This window comes from Tachypleus tridentatus, chromosome 9 (assembly GCF_004210375.1).
Source record: "Tachypleus tridentatus isolate NWPU-2018 chromosome 9, ASM421037v1, whole genome shotgun sequence".
Classification (NCBI taxonomy): Eukaryota; Metazoa; Arthropoda; class Merostomata; order Xiphosura; family Limulidae; genus Tachypleus; species Tachypleus tridentatus.
In genome coordinates, this window is record NC_134833.1 from 36,032,405 (window position 1) to 36,053,726 (window position 21,322).

The 21,322-nt window shown below is 36.2% G+C and overlaps 1 protein-coding gene across 11 annotated transcripts in view; it reads left to right on the plus strand.

Moving 5' to 3' along the window:
• Positions 1-1,152: 1,152 nt before the first annotated feature.
• Positions 1,153-21,322, plus strand: part of LOC143225054 (uncharacterized) — a 43,243-nt gene continuing 23,073 nt past the window's right edge. For 3 of the 11 annotated variants that reach the window (XR_013013590.1, XR_013013583.1, XM_076453749.1), the window contains exon 1: positions 1,154-1,355. The gene's annotated coding sequence lies outside the window, so the exon portion shown is untranslated. Of the gene's footprint in view, positions 1,356-15,709; positions 15,970-18,006; positions 18,311-18,659; positions 18,852-21,322 lie in introns of those variants that run through there. The other 8 variants (XR_013013584.1, XR_013013589.1, XR_013013587.1 and 5 more) reach the window with 7 other exon arrangements.

A 21,322-nucleotide genomic window follows, 5' to 3' on the forward strand; every position in this document is an offset into this window, starting at 1 on the left:
CTGGTTCGGATTCCCGTTGCACCAAACATGCTCAGCCTTTCAGCCGTGGAGGTGTAGAATGTGACGCTCAATCCACTATTCGTTAGTAAAAGAGTAGCCCAAGAGCTGGCGGTGGGTAGTGATAACTAGCTGCCTTCCCTCTAATCTTACACTGCTAAACTAGGAGCAGCTAGCGCAGATAGCCGTCGTTTCGATTTGCGCGAAATTCAAAAACAAACATTGTATCAAGCCAACAAACCCTATTTATACATCAGTACGGATAGTCACGTACTTGTATAGATCAACTAGACTTCGTAACTTTTATACACGAATTAAACAGTCATGTGTAGTTCAATAACCCTGAAATAAATATTTATCTATTTACTCCTACCAGTATTTAGAATTACATTCTTTCTTCGTTCACGTGACATAGGATTATGTCAGATAATGTCAGAAACTACAGATAAATATTACTCCATATTTGTGTCGGAGGAGACATTTTGATAATTTTTTAACTATGATTATTTGTAAGTAAAAATTGTGAACTTTAGATAAGATACACCAAAAACATCTAGGATAAGGTTTGTTTGTTTTGAATTTCGCGCAAAACTACTCGAGGGCTATTTGCGCTAGCCGTCCCTAATTTAGCAGTGTAAGACTAGAGGGAAGGCAGCTGGTCATCGCCACCCATCGCCAACTCTTGGGCTATTCTTTTACCATCGAATAGTGGAACTGACCGTAACATTATAACGCCCCCACGGCTGAAAAGGCAAGCATGTTTGGTGCGACCGATTCGAGCCCGTGACCCTGAGATTACGAGTCGAACGCCTAAACCCACCTGGTCATGCCGGGTCACCGAGAATAAGGACAAAGACTAAATGAGTTGGACCCAAAAATGTTTAACACCAATATTATACGAAATATCTATATCAAAATAAAGAAGACATTCGAAACTGTTTTCACTTCCCTTCGTGTAAAATGTAAATATACAGTTGTATAACCAGAAGTTTTTCTGGTCTGTCATAACGACCAGACACGGATTATTAAAGTGCAGTGTAAAGTTTTATGTAGCAATGTGAAACTGATGGACGGAAATAGACAGGAATTATTCCTGTGACCAATCATAAAACGAAGTGGATGTGAAAAGGAGGGGGTGTAGCTAGTATCACGTTGCACCGCTCTTAGTGTGAGTGTAGAGGCCGAACGTTAAGTTCGTGTTACGCTAACATTGCTCAGTGTTACGTGATATTCCATTCAGTTCAGCGCCAGGCCTCGACGTTCTACATTGTTAGAGTTGGTAACAAAAGTTTTAGAAGGACATCTCTTATTGATCTCCTGTTACTTTCCATGAGTAGGAACAATGTGAAAGGAACCAGGTAAAGTGGATTCTTTCTCGTAAAATGCCAGGCTGTTAAATTCTTTGTTGAACGTATTAAAATAATTGGGTATACATTAAGTGAACAAAAACGCAATCATTTGTTAACACTAAACTCTGCTTGTATCTTTAAAGCTTCGGAAATATTTCTTGGACAATTACTTAAAAATTCCTTTGTCACACATTTTTAAAGTTGAAATATTATGTTATACTTAAGAGGGCGTTAAGTCGAGTTTGGTCGGTAAACCTATCCAAAAACGTGAGTAAAAAAAGTTTGTTTGTTTGTTTGGGAATTTCGCACAAAGCTACTCGAGAGCTATCTGTGCTAGCCGTCCCTAATTTAGCAGTGTAAGACTAGAGGGAAGGCAGCTAGTCATCACCACCCACCACCAACTCTTGGGCTACTCTTTTACCAACGAATAGTGGGATTGACCGTAACATTATATACCCCCACGGCTGGGAGGGCGAGCATGTTTAGCGCGACGCGGGCACGAACCCGCGACCCTCGGATTACGAGTCGCACGCTTTAACCCACCTGGCCATGCCAGGCCAGAGTAAAAAAAAAAAAGAAAAAAAAGAATATGGAGACAAAAGAAAAACTGGCTTGTTTTCGAATCTTGTCCCATTTACGTTGTTTCATATGATGGATTTGTCATAGCTTGACTTTAATTTCGTAAGCTGCAAAAATACAATACTTTAGTGAAATACGTGCATAACAAGAGACAAAATCGGACATTTACCAACATTACTTTCAATAAAAGTTTATAATCATCGGTGCGCGAGCTTAAAATGGTGCTTTCGGTTTCAAATACAGTGGTTTATTTATTATTCTTTAAACGCCGTAATAGTGCAAAGGTTTGAAAAACTCGAGGCTTTGTAGTCCATACGACTTTCTAAATTATAACTCGTAGTGCACAGGTTTGAAAAATGTGGGGCTTTACGGTGCAAACTGTTTTCTTAATTTATACAATAGAATTACAGATATTGAATTTGCATGCTAAATTAGATAAAGATGCAACAATAGCACAAAATACTGTCGCATACAAAATATATAGGCAATAAAAGCTCTATATTGCAACCAAATTGGAAATTTTATTAAATCAGGTTATTAAAAAAGTGACTACGAATTTATTTCCAGAGGGAGCTCATGAACATTTGAACAGTCATTTAATTTATACGAGCTAAATTACCTGAATGAGCTTTAAGAAATTCGGCTAGACGCTAAGCTTAATGACTGCGCGTCTATCGAGAGTGACTTCAATTTTGTTTCTGCTTCAAATGACCAGATAATTGAAGTTATTAATTATGAACAGCGGGCATAGTCGTTGACCACTAGAAAAAAATTTCCGAAGTTTGTAGGGGGGGGGATACTTTGGGGAAGGAGCAAACTAGAGCTTGGTGAGGTTGTTCAGTAATCCTGCCCGGCATACTACAACGTGTATAGGTTTGAAAGTCTCGAACCTTCACAGGGTAGACAGCTATCCAAATCCGAACACGCCACAATGGTTAAATAGGTTTGAAAATCTCGAAGCTTCATGGTCCAAACTGTGTATTATGAAAATTAATTGTTTGCTTCTACAAAGATAAACAGTTTCTTATGATTCATCAGTTTAGTCAGCCATTTAATAATAGTTTCAGTCATGAGTTTTCTAAGAATTACAGTAAACCCACCAGATAAAATAAATATTACGACAGGCGTGTTTATTGTTTGGATTATTAAGTTTCGAAAGAACGTCTTAAGGCTCTTTTAACGCTAATTGGGAAAACACTAGATTCTATGACAACGTTATATTCGTTCTTTCGAGGAAAGTGCACAAGTGGCTATGCAAATTGTTTAAAATATAGAGTATCCGAAACGTTTGGGTCTCTCGGTATTTCGAAGTTGAACGAATTTTACAGAATGTTTTCCACGTGCTATTCTTGTAATTCAAAACCTGTTTGGATTAACAGCGGGATTAACTGAGCCTTTTTATGCTTAGACAGCACTAAACTAATCACGTATCTGAAATTAAGAAAAGCTACAAATCATGTATGGTTCCAAACTATTCAAACAATGTTGTCTATTTCGGTACGAATGGTATCATTGGACCCTCGTAATACCTCGTTTTGATATATTAAACACTATAACAATGTTTCAGGACAGCAAGGTTTTTCTGAAATCTTGCTAACAATTCGATATTATTTCTAAGACATAGGAGATCAAGCCTATAAAGACAGTATTCTAAATATGGTCCAGCCTCTGACCTTTACAGACTTGTATTCAATACTTCTGTATATTCAGCCTAAAATCCTATTTATTCTACTATTAGCAACAACACATTACTTAGACTACTTAAGAGAGTGACCAGTCATGAAACAAGATCAATTTCTTTCATGACTCCATTACTGTTAAGGTTATTCCATTGAAATGACACTCGTATTTCAAATCATGATTGTTAATTATACATACTGACTCACAGAATTGTGCATTAAAACTAAGTTCTTTATTTCAAAAATATACTTTATAACACAACGCTTCAGACAGTTCACTAACTTTTGGTATTCAATTCAAAACTATACACTTAAATTAATTATTTGTTATTGTACTCTAATATCGAGTAGTTATTTCGGAAATTCAACTCGTTTTAGATCAGTGTGATTACATTAACACGCAATTATTTACAATTAGTATATATATTTTAAACTCGTTAATTTAAAGACATTATAACAGTCATGGGCAGTAACAAGGAAGAACATAAAATAAGACTTGTAATAATAGACATGTACCATTGAAAATACAGGGTGGCCCGTAAGTCCCTACCCATCCATATATCTTATGTATCCAGTGTATCTGTGTGCTGTCACCAGTATTCTTGCGCTCGTGTACCCACGTACTTGTCACAATACGCTCTTCAAGTGTAAGTGGGCTTACATCGGTCATATTTCTCTGAAAAAAAAAAAAAATTATAATACATGCGTAATTGAATGTAACATAATAACATATGGATGGGTAGGGACTTACGGGCCACCCTGTACATATGCAGCCCCAGAAGTCCATTATCAGTGAATTCCTATATATTTATAAAGTATAGCATTGACGTCAGCGACCAGAAAAAGAAACAATATTCTTGAGCAAAAAATTAAAAAACACGTAATGACTGACAAAATAACTTTAGTATAATATAAAACACCGCAAAACATAAAATTATGTTCAAAACCACACAATGTATTTAAATTACATTAATATTGATTTACTACATATCCGTTACACTTCAACCATTGTGAGCTAGGCACATCCCAGTGATTAGAGGGTCGGGCTGTGGTTCAGAGGCGTCTCCTCTCCCGTTATATCGCCAGAAAACAAGAAAAAAATGTGTCCTATATTTTAGGGCGTGAATACATTATAAGAGTAAAGCTCAAATTCCCCTATTCTGTCTGACAAGAGTAGTCCAAGCTAGCTGCATCCTCACTAGTCTGTAACTTCAAAACTAGGGACGGCTAGCAAAGACAGCCCTCGTGGAGCTTTGTGTAAAATCTTACAAAAGTAAACACCGTAACGGTAACCTATTCACTTTCCCTCCGTAGCTTTTATTATTCATCTATAGACTTAGCTACGTACAAGATGAGCCTTCAGTCGTTTAAAGTGAGATGATACTTCAACTTGTATCCTGTTTAATAAAGATTGGTTTAAATTACTTGGAGAGAAATACAGCTTTCAAATATACGTTATACCCTTTATATCCCAGGTTTCTGCCCTGTTCTTTTTTCATTACACTTGGATACTTTTCTGAAAATATTTATTTACGCATTGTTCCAAAGAACAAAGAGTTTTTAATAAAATTCGTTTTTTTTAAATCACGAATGTTCATTTGTTGTTCAATTACATTAATAGCGAGAGCCGCAATTTGTAATGTATCCTGGGGTATATTAGCATAAAACAAATACAATTATCCTAACAACTGCAGACTTCCTGTAGCGTAAAAATAATGAAGTTTGGTAATTTTACATTAGTAATCTATTTTGTTTTTAAGTTTCTCAATGAAAACCATAATTATTCAAGAGGAACGTATAAGGAACACGATAAACTTCTACACATTTTTTTCAATTAACTTTAGTTTGTATACAAAATAAACTTTAATTAATTATAAGCTTGGATGAGCAAAAAAACAAGTTTAGAATTCAGTGTTCAGACTTTAATATCTATAGTCTAACACACTTAATATGGTTTTCAATCATAATATAGAAATGTAGGAAATGTATTTCGCTGAAGTGGAAACGGTTATTTAATGTTTACTTACTTATTTCTTTTCTTTTTTCAAGAAATAAAATTAATATTCGAGTTACTAATTATATTCGGTAAGTTTCGTACCTCTAGTGGTCGTACGTGTTACACCACAACAACCGTGTGAGTAGTTATTTACGTCACCTGCCCTTATTCGAGCTAGCTGGAAAGATTATACAGAAGTTTGATTTTAAAAGAATAGTCTTGCTTCAGGTAACAAACAGAATTAGTGATCTGAACACGAAATGTTAAGTTCGTCGAATTCACGTCTACCGTTAGATAGCTCGAAGTGAGATCTCTCCGGAAGTTTTTGTCCATCTATTACCACTAGATGCAGCATACCTTATGGATCTCTCAACAGTTTTGAAATAAATTGTTAGTTAGTTGGTGTTGAACCATCTGTAAATTTAATCTGTTGTACAGTTCTTTAAAACTTCATCTGCCAACTTTACTTAATTAATTTACATGTAAAACAGGAGAGAAGGTAACCAACCCACTTTCACATCCTGTTTTATAACTTAAGACGAGTTTCTAAAGTACCCCTCACAAAGTACTTTATATATTTTCTTCTTAATGAACGCACGTTAAAATGTATTCTCAAGACGGTTGGTATGGATATTAAAACTTTAATTAAAATAAAGTTAACCTGAAGATGACCTAAGAAGGTCATAAGTTGTTCTGTACTTTATTTAAAGTTTTAATATCCATACCAGCCATCTTGAAAATACATTTGTTACGTCCAGAGGGTTTCTCGTCATCACAAACTCATGTTAAATTGTCATTGTAATATCTAAATATTTCTGGTTATTTAGCTAACCAGAAAACAAATGTCAGTGAAAGAACAAAAAATAACGTTGGTTCCGATGTCGTAATCCGAACTGAATCAGTGAGCTAAAACACAGGTTCACAAACGACACAACAGTACCTTAATTAACAAACAACACTATTTGGTAATGTGCACTTACCTAAAGTTACTCGTAACTAATTCGACCGATGCGGACAAATTACGATTATGACCTACGATTCGTCACTGCTTTGCTTTCTCCGTTAGTTCATAATTTCCTTCACTGGACGAAACCTTAAACAAAATTCAAACCAAAGAAAGGAAGAAAAAAAAACTATTTTTTTATTTTATGCCAATCGCACTAAGGACCAATAAAATAACCGTCCACAATTTCCTAAGAAGGTCAACTTCTAAGTCGCCATGGTCAAACAATTCCATGAGGACACGATTCCAGCATGAAATGGGCTGTAACAAGGAAACGACCAGGATCACTAATACAGTGGAGCGCCGTTAAGCCGCGGTATTTGGGGGGTCAACCTGCTTAGCCAACAGCCAAAGTCGCCAACAGCTCCGCCGAGGAGCCTCATCCGGGCCATTGCGTGATCATTATAATATTAATGTATAGACTATTCAGATACAATTGACAAGTGCCGTTTTAACACAAACGACCAATGCATTGCGATGGTTCGCTTTTCCCTGTAAAATTTCGTCTTCCCGTGTTACATGCGGGCCGCCATATCAATATGATATGCTCACTGTTAATTCAGAAACTGAAGTGATTTCTATTGGGTTTGGGGCCAATATTTATACAATTCCATAAAAATATCGGATTATCGAATTAAAAATAATACTTTAATTATTGATCACTTTTTCACGGATTTACCGCGGATTAATTTAATGTATGAAGAGGTGTGATTCGGTAACAACGGCGGCCTCCATAAAGCTGACATAGAGAGCGGATAAGGTAGATTAACGGTCGATTTCTATTGTAATATATTTTATTTATTTCCCAAATTAAAACAAATCCTTTTTAAATATTCCCTTGAAGTTATAAAGACAAGGAGAGTGTGAGAAACTTTAAAAAGCCAGGTAGTAGATTTAATACATCAAAAATTTTGGGACAAGACTTGCTACAGCGGCTTAAGCGATTTCGCGGTTTACTGGTCCGCGGCTTAATGGCGCTCCACTGTACTAGCTCTTGGTTTAGAAGTAGCCATAAATGTAGAATATTAAAGAAAGGGGTGGTCTTAAAATTATCATAAATAGTTTTTAATCGACGTTCAACAAGGTAATGAAATACGTTGGGTATCGTCTGTCTACAGAAAACTACGACCAAAGCTACAACAAAATTCATGTAAATATAGTAACGTTTTAATGCCGGTATCGGACCAGACTGTGTTTAATGTGATGATTCGTGCTATATGTTAATTAAGTTTTGTTTTTTTAAAACCGCAATGTAGGAAAATATCTGATAGAGTATAATCGCAAATTCTATCAATTATAAATTTATAAAATAAAGCATAAAAAATGCTGTTTGTATTCAAAATGTCTCGCATGTTCAATTCATATCTAAGGAAGGTCATGGCAACTGTGGAGATCTGCATTATATATATTTAAACACAAAAGGTTTGAATTTCGCACAAAGCTACACAATGGCTATCTGCGCTAGCTGTCCCTAATTTAGAAGTGTAAGACTAGAGGGAAGGCAGCTAGTCATCGCCACCCACCGCCAACTCTTGGGCTACTTTTTTACCAACGAATAGTGGGATTCACCGTCACATTAAACGTCCCCACGGCTGAAAGGACGAGCATGTTTGGTGTGACGGGGATTCGAACCCGGGGCTCTCAGTTTACAAGTTGAGTGTCTTAACCACCTGGCCATGCCAGGCCAAATAGAAGGAACACAGTTAACTCCATCATATAAACAGAAATATGGCAAAGTCCATCCTCATTGGAAACAACTCAAAATTAGTATTAAAGCAGATGGTTCCGCGTCTACAGACACCGTAAAGTAGGTGACTGATTCACACACTTTATCCGTACTCGTCCTAGCGTTAATTCTTTGGCTTTTATAACCCTTAATAATTCTAAAGAATTAGGGTTTTAATATATTATGATTTACTTTCGTACAGACAGACAACTTAAACTTCTCGTATCTGAAAAAGTAAAAATTTGCAAATTTTAAAATTACTAGTTAAATACAACTTTTCATTCTCTTGTCTCGTCGAATTTTTCTTATGATACAAATTCTAAGTCAATGGCATTAGATCCAAATATTATGTTAAACTGTACTTTACACAACAGATAAAAGTTGTGTGTTTCATTTCCTTGCCTTTTACTTCGGCCTGACATGGCCAGATAGTTAGGGGACTCAAGTCGTAATCTGAGGGTTATGTGGGTTCGAATCCCCGTCACATTATAACGCCCCCACAGTTGAAAGGATGAGCATATTTACCTTCCCTCTCGTCTTACACTGCTAAATTAGAAACGGCTAGCGCAGATAGCCCTCGAGTAGCTTTGCGTGAAATTCGAAACAAACCAAACCAACCTAAGATATTAATCAATTCTTGGTAAAAATCACATCTTACTGTGTTTGTTTATTTATTTGAAGTTGCTAACGTCATCGGTTCCATAGTGTGGTGTTTGACTTAACTTCTAAACAAAACTGTTGCTGTTACAGGATAAAGTCTTTGCCAGATATATACTTCCTGACAAAAGGTCCTAGCCCTTCGTGGAAGGCCATACATACGTTCACATTTCTGTGTTTATGAATTTAATTCTTATAACAAACTTCTTATGTTAAATAAACTGTTACGAGACTGACAATACTAATGACTATGAATCTGGAACGTGTCGATGTTGTGATATTATAGGCTTATCAATATACAATACTATCGTATTGTTTTTAGTGGAAACTAAAATTATTCAAAGATTAATTTAAACTAGTATCAACTAAACACTGATTTAAAATATATAAAATAATAAAAACACACGGTTTAGATAAAACTTATTAAATGATTACTGGGTGAACATTTTACAAAGTACAGCCAAATTGTTCGCTTGAATCTTTTTTTATTTAAATCTAGAGTGACCTATAGACTTTACATTTATGGTTTATACTTGAGAAGAAAATGCGAAGAAACCAAGGCTGAGAGGAGAACATTAGTTAAACTATGTTTACATCCAAATTTCTCATTTGAAGTAAAGTCTAGACTGACCAAAGAAGTCGAAAACAGCTAACATAACAATGTTGATAAGATCTCTAATTTTCTGTTCCAGCCACTATGCTTTGGAAGCTAAGACTGTTGTTTAAAAGTTCACAGTTACACAATAAACCATGGCCAAGCGCGTAAGGCGTGAGGGTCGCGGGTTCGCGCCCGCGTCGCGCTAAACATGCTCGCCCTCCCAGCCGTGGGGGCGTATAATGTGACGGTCCATCCCACTATTCGTTGGTAAAGGAGTAGCCCAAGAGTTGGCAGTGGGTGGTGATGACTAGCTGCCTTCCCTCTAGTCTTACACTGCAAAATTAGGGACGGCTAGCACAGATAGCCCTCGAGTAGCTTTGTGCGAAATTCCAAAACAAATACACAATAAACAATTTTCGTTCTGTCCACTGTAACGGATTTACCGTTATCCATTTATTTTAATATCTATGCTTGTTTCACTATTTTCTATTGCACTTGCCTTGCATTTTCTACTCTGTATTGTGCAACTCCCAACTGTTGTCACAATTTGAGAAGATTCTTGAAAGTAGGAATCAACATTGTTGAACTTCGAGAAATTCGCGTGATTCGTATAAAAGCCGATATAGAGTAACACGTAACGAACGTAATAAATCGGAAACTCGTCCGAAATAAATTATAATACCAACACCACCCCTAGGGAATTGAAATCTTGATTTTAGCATTATAAATCTCTGAACTTATCTCTTAACCCACGAGAATATAGAAAATAACATTGTTTGAGTTATCACGACAAAATTAGAAATAATCTGTATCCATCACTCGAGGAAATCGGTGGAAAGCAGAGGAGATTAAACGAAGGAAAATATGAAGTTTGCTATAACCTGGACGTTCTGTTTTGAAAAGCTTTCCATGTGAAAATAAGGATTGAGGGAAAGACAATAATTACTTGAACGTAACTCAAATTAAAAAAACATCGTCGATCATGTCGGATAATTTTTATATTATTACCAAATCATGTTCGCATTTTCGTATCACTAAAATGTCAAAAGCACATACTATTTCCTGTATAGTCAAACGTAACGATTTGCCGTCGGAACTTCATGCCCCCGCTGGTACGGCGGTATGTCTTCGGATTTATAACGCTAAAATCAGGGGTTCGATTCCCCTCGCTAGGCTCAGCAGATAGCCCGATGTGACTTTGCTATAAGAAAATACACAGTTTAAATACTCGAGACTTCATGTTAACGTCGAATTGGAAGAGTTCGTGAAACTTCTGTACGATTACTGGATCACATAGCTAAACAAGCTTTAGTCCTTTACTAACGAGTTGAGTGAGTACATGGGTGTTTGATGCGAAACACGTGTGTTATTATGTCACAATGCTGATACAAAAGGAAAGCAAACACAATTTTCTTTTCAAACGTTAATCACAGATCGCTAACTTAATCTAGTTCACACCGTAACAGTTGTTCTCAAGCAGCTTCATATTACTCCATTCACTCTGTTACTCAATGATGCTTACAATTAACTGCTACAGTTGAGTTATAAAGCACCTAATTACCATTATCGAGTGTTTCGCATATTTTGAGACACCCAGTAGCACTGAAAAACGCTGCTGAAGTGTAAAACTTGAAACTGATTAAAGAACCAAAGCATTTACCTTTCTTTTTCTTCTGCCACGTTAATCAAAATATGAGTGAAGTTTCTACAATGGATTTAGTACGACAGATATGTATTTTCAGAGCACTTAGGAACAGGCTATTACCAAGCACTGTGTGCTTACAGATAACTGCTGGAGTTGAGAGTTAAAGTTTTATTTGATCACCTGATTCTCATTATCAAGTGACGGCTCGTCTTGGCCAGATGGTTAAAATACTCGACTCGTAATCTTAGAGCCCCGGGTTCGAATCCCCGTTGCACCAAACATGCTCGCCCCTTTCAGCTGTGGGAGCGTTATAATTTAAGATCAATCCCACTAGTCATTGGTAAAAGAGTAGTTTAAGAGTTGGCGGTGGGTGGTGATGACTAGCTGCCTTCCCTCTAGTCTTACACTGCTAAATTAGGGACGGATAGCGCAGACAGACCTCTAGTAGCTTTGCGCGAAATTAAAAAAAACAAACAAAACATTATCGAGTGTTTCACAGCTTCTATAACAGTAATATTACTCTGTTCCTCTACCACACGTATTTTTGTTGGGAAATAATAATAAAAAAAGGAAAACTAGTATTTAGCAGTGAGTTCACTTGATAAATAACTATATACTATTTCCATTTTGCATAAAAACAGCTTCATTTCTGGTCGCTATATGGCAACATAAGCTGTTCTTATATCATGACCACTGACAACTTTTCATTGCACAAACATGATATCTTCTAAAACAATTTCAGAAAAAAATAAAAGAACAAAGATTAATCTAAATATATTTCCAAGATATCAAAGAAATGATATATTTACGCAACTGACAAATCTGTTTACGTTGTATTGATATTTGAGGTTTAAAAGATCTTTTTTTTTTTTAAATTATCAAAATACTACATTATATACCTGCCTACTTTTCTACAAGTTTTCGAAATGGCCTAGCCTGGCTGCTGTATACGATGCTTGATATCATACGTCATGGCCTGACATCTGAATAATGACCTCTCTATTAATCAACATAACCCTAGCATGTGATAAGAGTCGATTGTGCGTACATGTAGAGCGTTAGGGTGAAGTTTGAAGGCGTAGGTTCTATGAATATCTCCAAAATATCGGCATAGAACAATTAAAGTTCCAGTAATTAATGTAACCAGTAAGTTGTGAGTCAAGATGAGTAACAATACATAAATCTTTACACATGTGACCAGTAAGTTGTGAGTCAAGATGAGTAACAATACATAAATCTTTACCCATGTGACCAGTAAGTTGTGAGTCAAGATGAGTAACAATACATAAATCTTTACACATGCGACCAATAAGTTGTGAGTCAAGATGAGTAACAATACATAAATCTTTACACATGTGACTAGTAAGTTGTGAGTCAAGATGAGTAACAATACATAAATCTTTACACATGTGACCAGTAAGTTGTGAGTCAAGATGAGTAACAATACATAAATCTTTACACATGTGACCAGTAAGTTGTGAGTCAAGATGAGTAACCATACATAAATCTTTACACATGTGACCAGTAAGTTGTGAGTCAAGATGAGTAACCATACATAAATCTTTACACATGTGACCAGTAAGTTGTGAGTCAAGATGAGTAACAATACATAAATCTTTACACATGCAACCAGTTAAGTTGTGAGTCAATCTCGCAAGTTTATAGATATTAGTCGCTATAAGACTTTATAGCACTATTTAGTTTAAATGTTTTTTATTCAAGTCCAAATTCCTGCGATTAACACGAATTCATTATATGATTGTAGATAAATTGTCCATGGAAATATTTGGCTACTTGTGTAGTGAGTTTGTATACGGGCTTTTTGTATTCCTCTCTACCGTGTTACTATACATTTTAGCACTGCCACTCCTAGCTCGTATTCAATTTTTGCAAAATTATTTTTATTACTTGTTATAATTGATTTTTAAAATTACTGCTGGGTTTTTCGTATTGCGAGCCTGAAGAGCCCTGGTATTATTCGAAAATCCTCGTCAGCATTGCGTTTAGCAGCTATAATGTGGTTGAAATGCTATTATACAGTAAACATACTTTCTTTTGAGAGTTCTTTTCAATAATTATTGTTGTACACACTTTAAAAAAAAACAACATTTACTCTTTTTATTATATTTCACAAAATTAATTCCTGCTCGAGATGAGAAAATCTACTTCATCAAAAGCTGTTTTATCCTTTCACTGCTGACACTATGAACTCCTTTGTTTTGTTTTTTGCCCCGACGCCCGAATTAATCACAATGAAAAACACAATTCATATTCCAACATATTAAGTCGTGCTGATTTGTTCCAGATCTGTGAACTCGGCCCGGCATGGCCAGGTACTCACTTGGCATGCGACTCGTAATCCGAGGGTCTCGGGTTCGCATCCCCGTCGCACCAAACATACTCGTCTTTTCAGCCGTGGGGGTCTTATAATGTTTCGGTCAATCCTACTATTCGTTGGTAAAAGAGTAGCCCAAGAGTTGGCGGTGAGTGGTGATGACTAGCTCCCTTCCTTCTAGTCTTACACTGCTAAATTAGAGACGGCTAGTGCAGATAGCTCTCGAGTAGCTTTGCGCGAAATTCAAAAAACAAACATATCCGTTAACTTTATTTCCCGACCACGTGTTTAGAATTTCTCTCCTGCTACTCGTAAGTCGCTAATTTGCTAATACGTAAAACAACTAATTTCCGGCTAAACTAGTCAGGTGACTGAATCAGAATTAGTTCACGATCTATTCTCGATATAATTTATACAAAATCTCAAGATCAATAATATTCACTCGTGCAATCGATATTTGGCTTTCAGGATCACTCATAGCTTCGTTAGAAGTTATATTAAGGCTTAACTAAATGTTGTTTGTTTACGTGACGAATCGTTCGCTTTGTTATTTTAAAAACAAGGAAACTTTTTATTTTATAGTTGCGAAGATCAAATATGCAGTTACTAATTCTGTCTTATGGTGCCTGGTGGTTAGGATGGTCGATTCGCCATCCAATTCGATTCCCCTCAGCATATAGCCCGATGTGGCTTTGCTGTAAGAAAACACACACAGGCGAATTTTCGTTGTTGGATATATTCGTCCTATATGGTTGTCAACTCCTCCAGCCGCCCGGATGTAAACGCGATCACTATTTTTAAGCTTCCTCTCGAAACATTTCTCGCCGTTGGTTTTCTTTAAGAGTGATCTAACTACAAACCAATTTTAATAAACTAAAATGAGTTCGTCGCATGGACTACGAGTGTTACACATTCCTGCATGAACCGCAAGGATTTCTTTCAGTTTTAAAGACAAGCTAACACTCTGTGTGTGTGTGTATTTCACCACCTGTTGCTCATACGTGCCCTACCGTGTGTACCGTCTCAGGCTATCTTCGATATAAGAGTTATAACAAATGTTATCAGGACTATGAACTTTGTTTACATGCACGTGCCATTTGTTCATTTCCATTTCTAAGAAATATTGCATTTCTCTTTTTTTTTTCGTTCGTATTTCAAGCAAGCATTTCAAAACACTTGCACTTACAGATTAACAAGCAAGCATTTCAAAACACTTGCACTTGCAGATTAACAAGCAAGCATTTCAAAACACTTGCACTTGCAGATTAACAAGCAAGCATTTCAAAACACTTGCGCTTACAGATTAACAAGCAAGCATTTCAAAACACTTGCACTTACAGATTAACAAGCAAGCATTTCAAAACACTTGCACTTACAGATTAACAAGCAAGCATTTCAAAACACTTGCACTTACAGATTAACAAGCAAGCATTTCAAAACACTTGCACTTACAGATTAACAAATTCTAGGTATGTTTTTTAAGAACTTTAATTATAATTTTAAGAATTGAAATATTCCTTATTTATAGTCTCCTAATAATTCAGCGGTAAGTCTGCGGGCTTGTAACGCTAAAAACCGAGTTTCAATGTTCGTGATGGGCACAGCACAGATAGCCCACTGTGTAGCTTTGTGTTTAAAAACAAAAATCTTTATAAGAGTCAAACAGCTACTTTTAAAGTACGGGATCCTCTTGCGATAGTTTTATTTAAAATGTGTTTCGTTTAAACAAAAAATAAATTTCCCCTCTGATACCGCATTCAGAATGATTTAACTTCAAACATGAAAGACAATTCCGCTAAATCCATTAAAGTATAGTTTCATTTCTAAGGAATAATACAAATATATTACCAAATTATAGATTTTTTTAGCTTTAATTTTGTTTTTACCATATATTCACGTATCATTCTTTCATATTAACGTTAGACCCTGACTTTCATGAGAAGTAGGGGAGTGATCCATTGTCATTAACTACAACTTCCCGGAATAATAAGTTTGAAAGAAAATTGTGATCCAAACAACTTCCTATTCAATCCTGTCCGTAACATAGACCGCAGACATAAAGTAATTATGAGGGTTGATATGTAGAGGACTTTCATAGTTATTAACATATGGGTGTAACCAATCGCAAGGGTGCGCAACGAGCGACTTCGGACAGCTGTGCTATCATGACTTTGTTATAAGCATCTGCGCTAGGACTAAACCATTATTTTGCGTGTTGTTTGCGTTTTCGGCATGGGTGTACAATGTTTCTTTCTGTGGCGTAATTGCTAACGTATTTATTTATGTTTGCAGTTCTGGTGAGTAGGCCTACTTTCTATACAGTTTTTGTTGCTATGATTCTGAACAAAAGTGCGCAGTGAGATGGTATACAAACTGAAAATATTAAGTCAAACTTGTAAATATTGGTAAGTGATAATGATACTGTAATCATGCTATGAACAAGAACAAGTTCCAGCAGGGATATTTTATCATTGGATTGAAATTGTTCAAACAGCTATTAATTTTAAAAGTTTAATTATACTTGATGACTAATTATAGAATTTTAACACTTCTCAGAAAGTTTTCTACTAACTGACAGAGAATGTTTGTGAAAGTTGACAGTGTTTAAGTTTTCCATATCTACAAATAAACTTAAGTTTTCCTTCTAGATCAACTCATGAACAGTTTTATACCTTTTTAAGTAGCACCAGCAGTGATAACAGTTCAAGACTTCAAACGTTTAACACCAGAAATAAACGGTCTTATAACACCACAATGTTTTCTTTATTTAATTGGATGCTCAACGTTTCTCTTTACTGTTTCTTCGGGAACTTTCACTGAGACGCAAACCGGAACTGACATTACAAAGCTCCAAAGGCCGATTTTTTCTGGTATTAGCATGTCTTTTTTTATACACCAACATGCAGTACATAAGTTAAATAATTAGTATTTCAAATGTTTGTTGTGATAAAAGCATGTTATTCTGAGTCTACCCATATCGTGACAAATCACTTAAACACAATGCAACGTAGGTTTAGCGCTCATAACCAATATATCATTAAAAATATTAAGTTTCGCTGTGCTAAAAATAGAAATGAGTGTTCCCGTTGTGGGTCTGTAAATATTCGTTCACGTGAGGTCCGTGAATCGGGCGTGGTCTGATGGTTAGTGTGCCCAAGTGTGAGAATCGGAGAGCAAATAGTTCCACCCTCGTTGTCGTAGAACGCGCTCAGAACTTTGAAAGTCGTGGTACGTTTTAGGAACGACGTTCAAATCTCGTTACTCGATTAGGGTTGCCCAAGAGTTGGCGGCGGGACCTGCTGCTGAATTTTAATTTTAATCTAATCAAAAAGCACTGTTTTACCAATTAATTCCAGTATTCCACTTTGACGGAGACATTGATTTTTAACAACGTTTCTTTGTTCAGAACATAAATCACAAACTGTGAGGTAAACAGAAATCCTAAAAGGAATTTCAGACGGTCGTATCAACATGAAGCAGATACCTGAATGTTTCCCAACCTCTTTATGCTCTGTACCTTTTGTCAAACCTTCGACTGTGCAGCGTACCCCTTAAATACCTAGATACTTTAGTATAAATACTCATTAAAAAGGTGAAGTCAAAAGAGAGAATTCAAGGGTGAGTCAATAGCACAGGTTGTTTTGGCATAGCTACCTTGTTTAAGTGTTCGACACGCGACCTGTGTGTTGCAGGTTTAAATCTTCAATACACCAAACATGCTTGTCCTTTCAGCCGTGAGGACGTTATAATTTTTCAGTAAATCTCACTATTCGTTGGTAAAAAGAGTAGCCCAAGAGTTGACGGTGGGTGATGATTATTAGCTGACTAGCCTTTTACTGCTAAATTAGGGACAGATAGTGCAGATAGCCCTTATGCAGCTTTGTGCGAAATTCAAAAACAAACAAAACATAATAATAATAACACTGCAGTACAGTTTAGTAACATCGAATAATAATAACACTGCAGTACAGTTTAGTAACATCGAATAATAATAACACTGCAGTACAGTTTAGTAACATCGAATAATAATAACACTGCAGTACAGTTTAGTAACATCGAATAATAATAACACTGCAGTACAGTTTAGTAACATCGAATAATAATAATAATAACACTGCAGTACAGTTTAGTAACATCGAATAATAATAATAATAACACTGCAGTACAGTTTAGTAACATCGAATAATAATAATAATAACACTGCAGTACAGTTTAGTAGCATCGAATAATAATAACACTGCAGTACAGTTTAGTAACATCGAATAATAATAATAATAATAACACTGCAGTACAGTTTAGTAACATCGAATATGAGTCAAATGTTGTGAATTTAACATATCTACTATACCCAAATATATGCACTCCAAATATTCATCTTTATTACGGTGAATATTTGAACAATATAATGAACCGTTTTGTTGATAGCCCTCGTGTAGCTTTGTGCGAAGTACGAAACGAACAACAGCACGCGAACATCCATCACACCAGCGCAGAGAGTTGAAGAGATCAAGCTTTCGCCTGACCGTGCGAGGTCCATATGGATCTTAATCCCGATGAAGCAGAACTGAGCGTTGAGTGCCGGCTATAGTGTTGGTAATGTAGTTAACTCATTGAAACATTCTTTCTAAACTTGAGGCGCAAGTTCCATTTTCTTTGTAATGTTTACTGAAGTTTCTCGTGACACAGGTTGGAAAACACTGACGTAACAGTAGCAGCACATATTAATCAAAATGTCGCCTTGATAGAGTAAGTTTTATGTTATACTTTTGTAACATTTGTTAACAAGGATTTTTCTTGATTTCAGTCCAATTTCTATTATATTGGAAGTTAAGGTTACTGTTGAGTTTCGAATATAATAAAAACTTGTAACACCACAGCTAAACTGCCAAAGCCAACAAGTAAAAGGAGATAGATCCCTGGACATCTTAACTTAGTTTCACTTAATGCATGTAAAGTTAAATAATACTTTATAATAATGTTGCTATCTCATCAGTTTTTGTTAGCCCCTTTTCGCCCTTCACAAAGCGAATGGTTTTTCATAAAACCATAAAATAAAAAATTCTCTGAAGAATTATTATTTTTACTTTTCTCCTAGCTTATCTCTTGGTAGATATAGCATCCACGGTTGGACGGGTATGACAGAAGTATCCACAGAATGGCATTCTAACGGAAACGGCTGCATAGGACGGATGTGTAATTACTGACTATCAGGTTAAACACGCAGTGATCTGACAGTCGTATTCAACCAGGACATTGTCGCCTAACGCACAAAGACGAGGATGTCGGGGTGAGCGACCAGTTCTAATGGTTTTTTCCTCACGGGGTGTTGAATGTAAAGGTCTCGTTATTGGTGAGCTTGGATCTGCGTTTACATTGTGTGGGAGCTTTTAAGCATCGGGCTAACTAATCTATTAAAATATACCATTGGTATGGACTGAAAATCATGTTAGGTCTGTTTTATCAGAGGACGTTAAATACGATACTTACCCTCTCGGCACATAACACAGTAACCTGCGCGATTATTTTAACAGTACCGAACAAAGAAACATTCCATGACCTTCGCGTATAATGTGAACAAGTTTACATTACAGTGAACAAAGAACTATAAATCTTGTATGCACCTCGGACACGCTTACTTAGACATGTTGTAGGGAGAAACGAATATTACATTCAATATGGCGTGTAAAGGGAGCATTCAGTAATCACACTGTCATTCCCAAATAATTTGTTTATTTTGAATTTCGTGCAAAGCTACACGAGAGCTATCCGCGTTAACCATCCCGTAAAAACTAAAACTAAAATTAGTCTTTGTGCAACGGAAGGACTGTCATGCCCAGTATGATAGAGGCAAATAAAGATTTCGGGGTCGAAATTGGCTCCTATGGTAAAGTTGGCCTTTGCAACCACGCAGCCATTTGCCAAGCAGTAGTAACAGCAATAGAATGACTTTAGTTCCTTTTCTCGAATCTTCTACAGTGTATAAAGTCACATAATGATGAAAATTGCATATTTTAAAAATATATTTTAATTTCATTATTTATTTTATTTTATGTTTTTTAAAGCAATATTAATTTTCGGGATCGATGAAAACTTTGTAAGGTTTAGGAAAAAAACCTTCTCTAAACCTTGGTTGTGTTGAAACGTAATTGTAAATCTGTGGTGTTTATTTTTTTTAATTTCGCGCAAAGCTACTCGAGGGCTATCTGCGCTAGCCGTCCTTATTTAGCAGTGTAAGACTAGAGGGAAGACAGCTAGTCATCACCACCCACCGCCAACTCTTGGGCTACTCTTTTACCAACGAATAGTGGGATTGACTGTCACATTATAACGCCCCCACAGCTGGGAGGGCGAGCATGTTTGGTGCGACTGGTGTTTATTTAAGAGTCGTTTCGAATACGCCAGAACCATAATATTTTGTGAATTATTACGTTATCTTTTGACTGGGTCATTCAGGTCATGTGAAAGATTTTACTGGATGTAGCAGGGAAAGCTGTTTATGACAGACCCTATATTTGTTTACCGTTTGCCCAATAATTCGGCAAGCAAAAAATAATAGCAATAATAATAATTAATAACGGACGTATTCTTAAAGTTAATTAACCTAACTTGGAAACCACAACGGATCACAAGTATATATTTAAATATCAACAAAAGCACCCTGAGTAACGGTATCTTCAGCGTATGTTCACAACGTTAAAAGCTGTTTAAGATTATGAAAACTGTTATTTTCCATCGCATAACCGCTGGGACACTCGATAAAATTAAAAACGGGCTCGATAAAGAGCCGTAAATTTCGGTTTAGTACAATTGTAACGAATTTTTTCATTGGGCTTTTAAATAATTTGGAGAAAATAATGTGAAGGCCAGCTCACATAACGATAACCAATTTGTTTGTATCTTCTTAAACAAATAACGTTTTCGGTTTCAACAGAAACTTGTACGCTAATGGTCCCACGACTAACGTAAATACGTGTATATTTCACAGTTACTTCGATTGAGTAACTAAATGTGCATGTTAACTTATACTGATTTGAATACTTAACTAACTTCTCAATCACTGAACGAACTATAATTGAGTGAATGCTTCACTTATTCTCCTATTTATGATATATCGTTGTTTCTAAATACTTTGCGAATTTTCACAATTACTAACATTCGCGAACGTTCTAGGACTATTTTTATAAACGTTTTATATCTAGATCATGAAAATTTAAGCAGCTCCAACAAGCAAACAACTAAATTAAAACATAAAAATATAGCTTGCAACAGTACATACAATACGTAGAGTCACGTATACTAACATAATAAAACTGCCTTGATTAAATGTATTGTTTTTCTTAGCCAAAGATGGAAAATACACAAAGTGCATTCTTCCCCTATAAATTAGGGGCCCCGGCATGGTCAGGTAGTTCGGGCGCTCGGCTCGTAATCCGAGGGTCGTGGGGATCGTGTCCCCGTCACACCAATTTTGCTCGCCCTTTCAGCCATGGAGACATTATAATATGACGGTCAATCCCAATATTCATTGGTAAAAGAGTAGCCCAAGAGTTGGCGGTGGGTGGTGATGACTAGTTGCCTTCCCTCTTGTCTTGCACCGCAAATTTATAGGGACGGCTAGAGGAGATAGCCCTCGAGTGGCTTTGCGGGAAATTCAAAAACCTAACAAGCCCCTATAAAATAATATTGTCCCTCTGAGTCATCCATCCTTTTATGGTGCTAGAAACAAGTTTCATAGGGTTCGTTCTTCTGTCGTTCAGT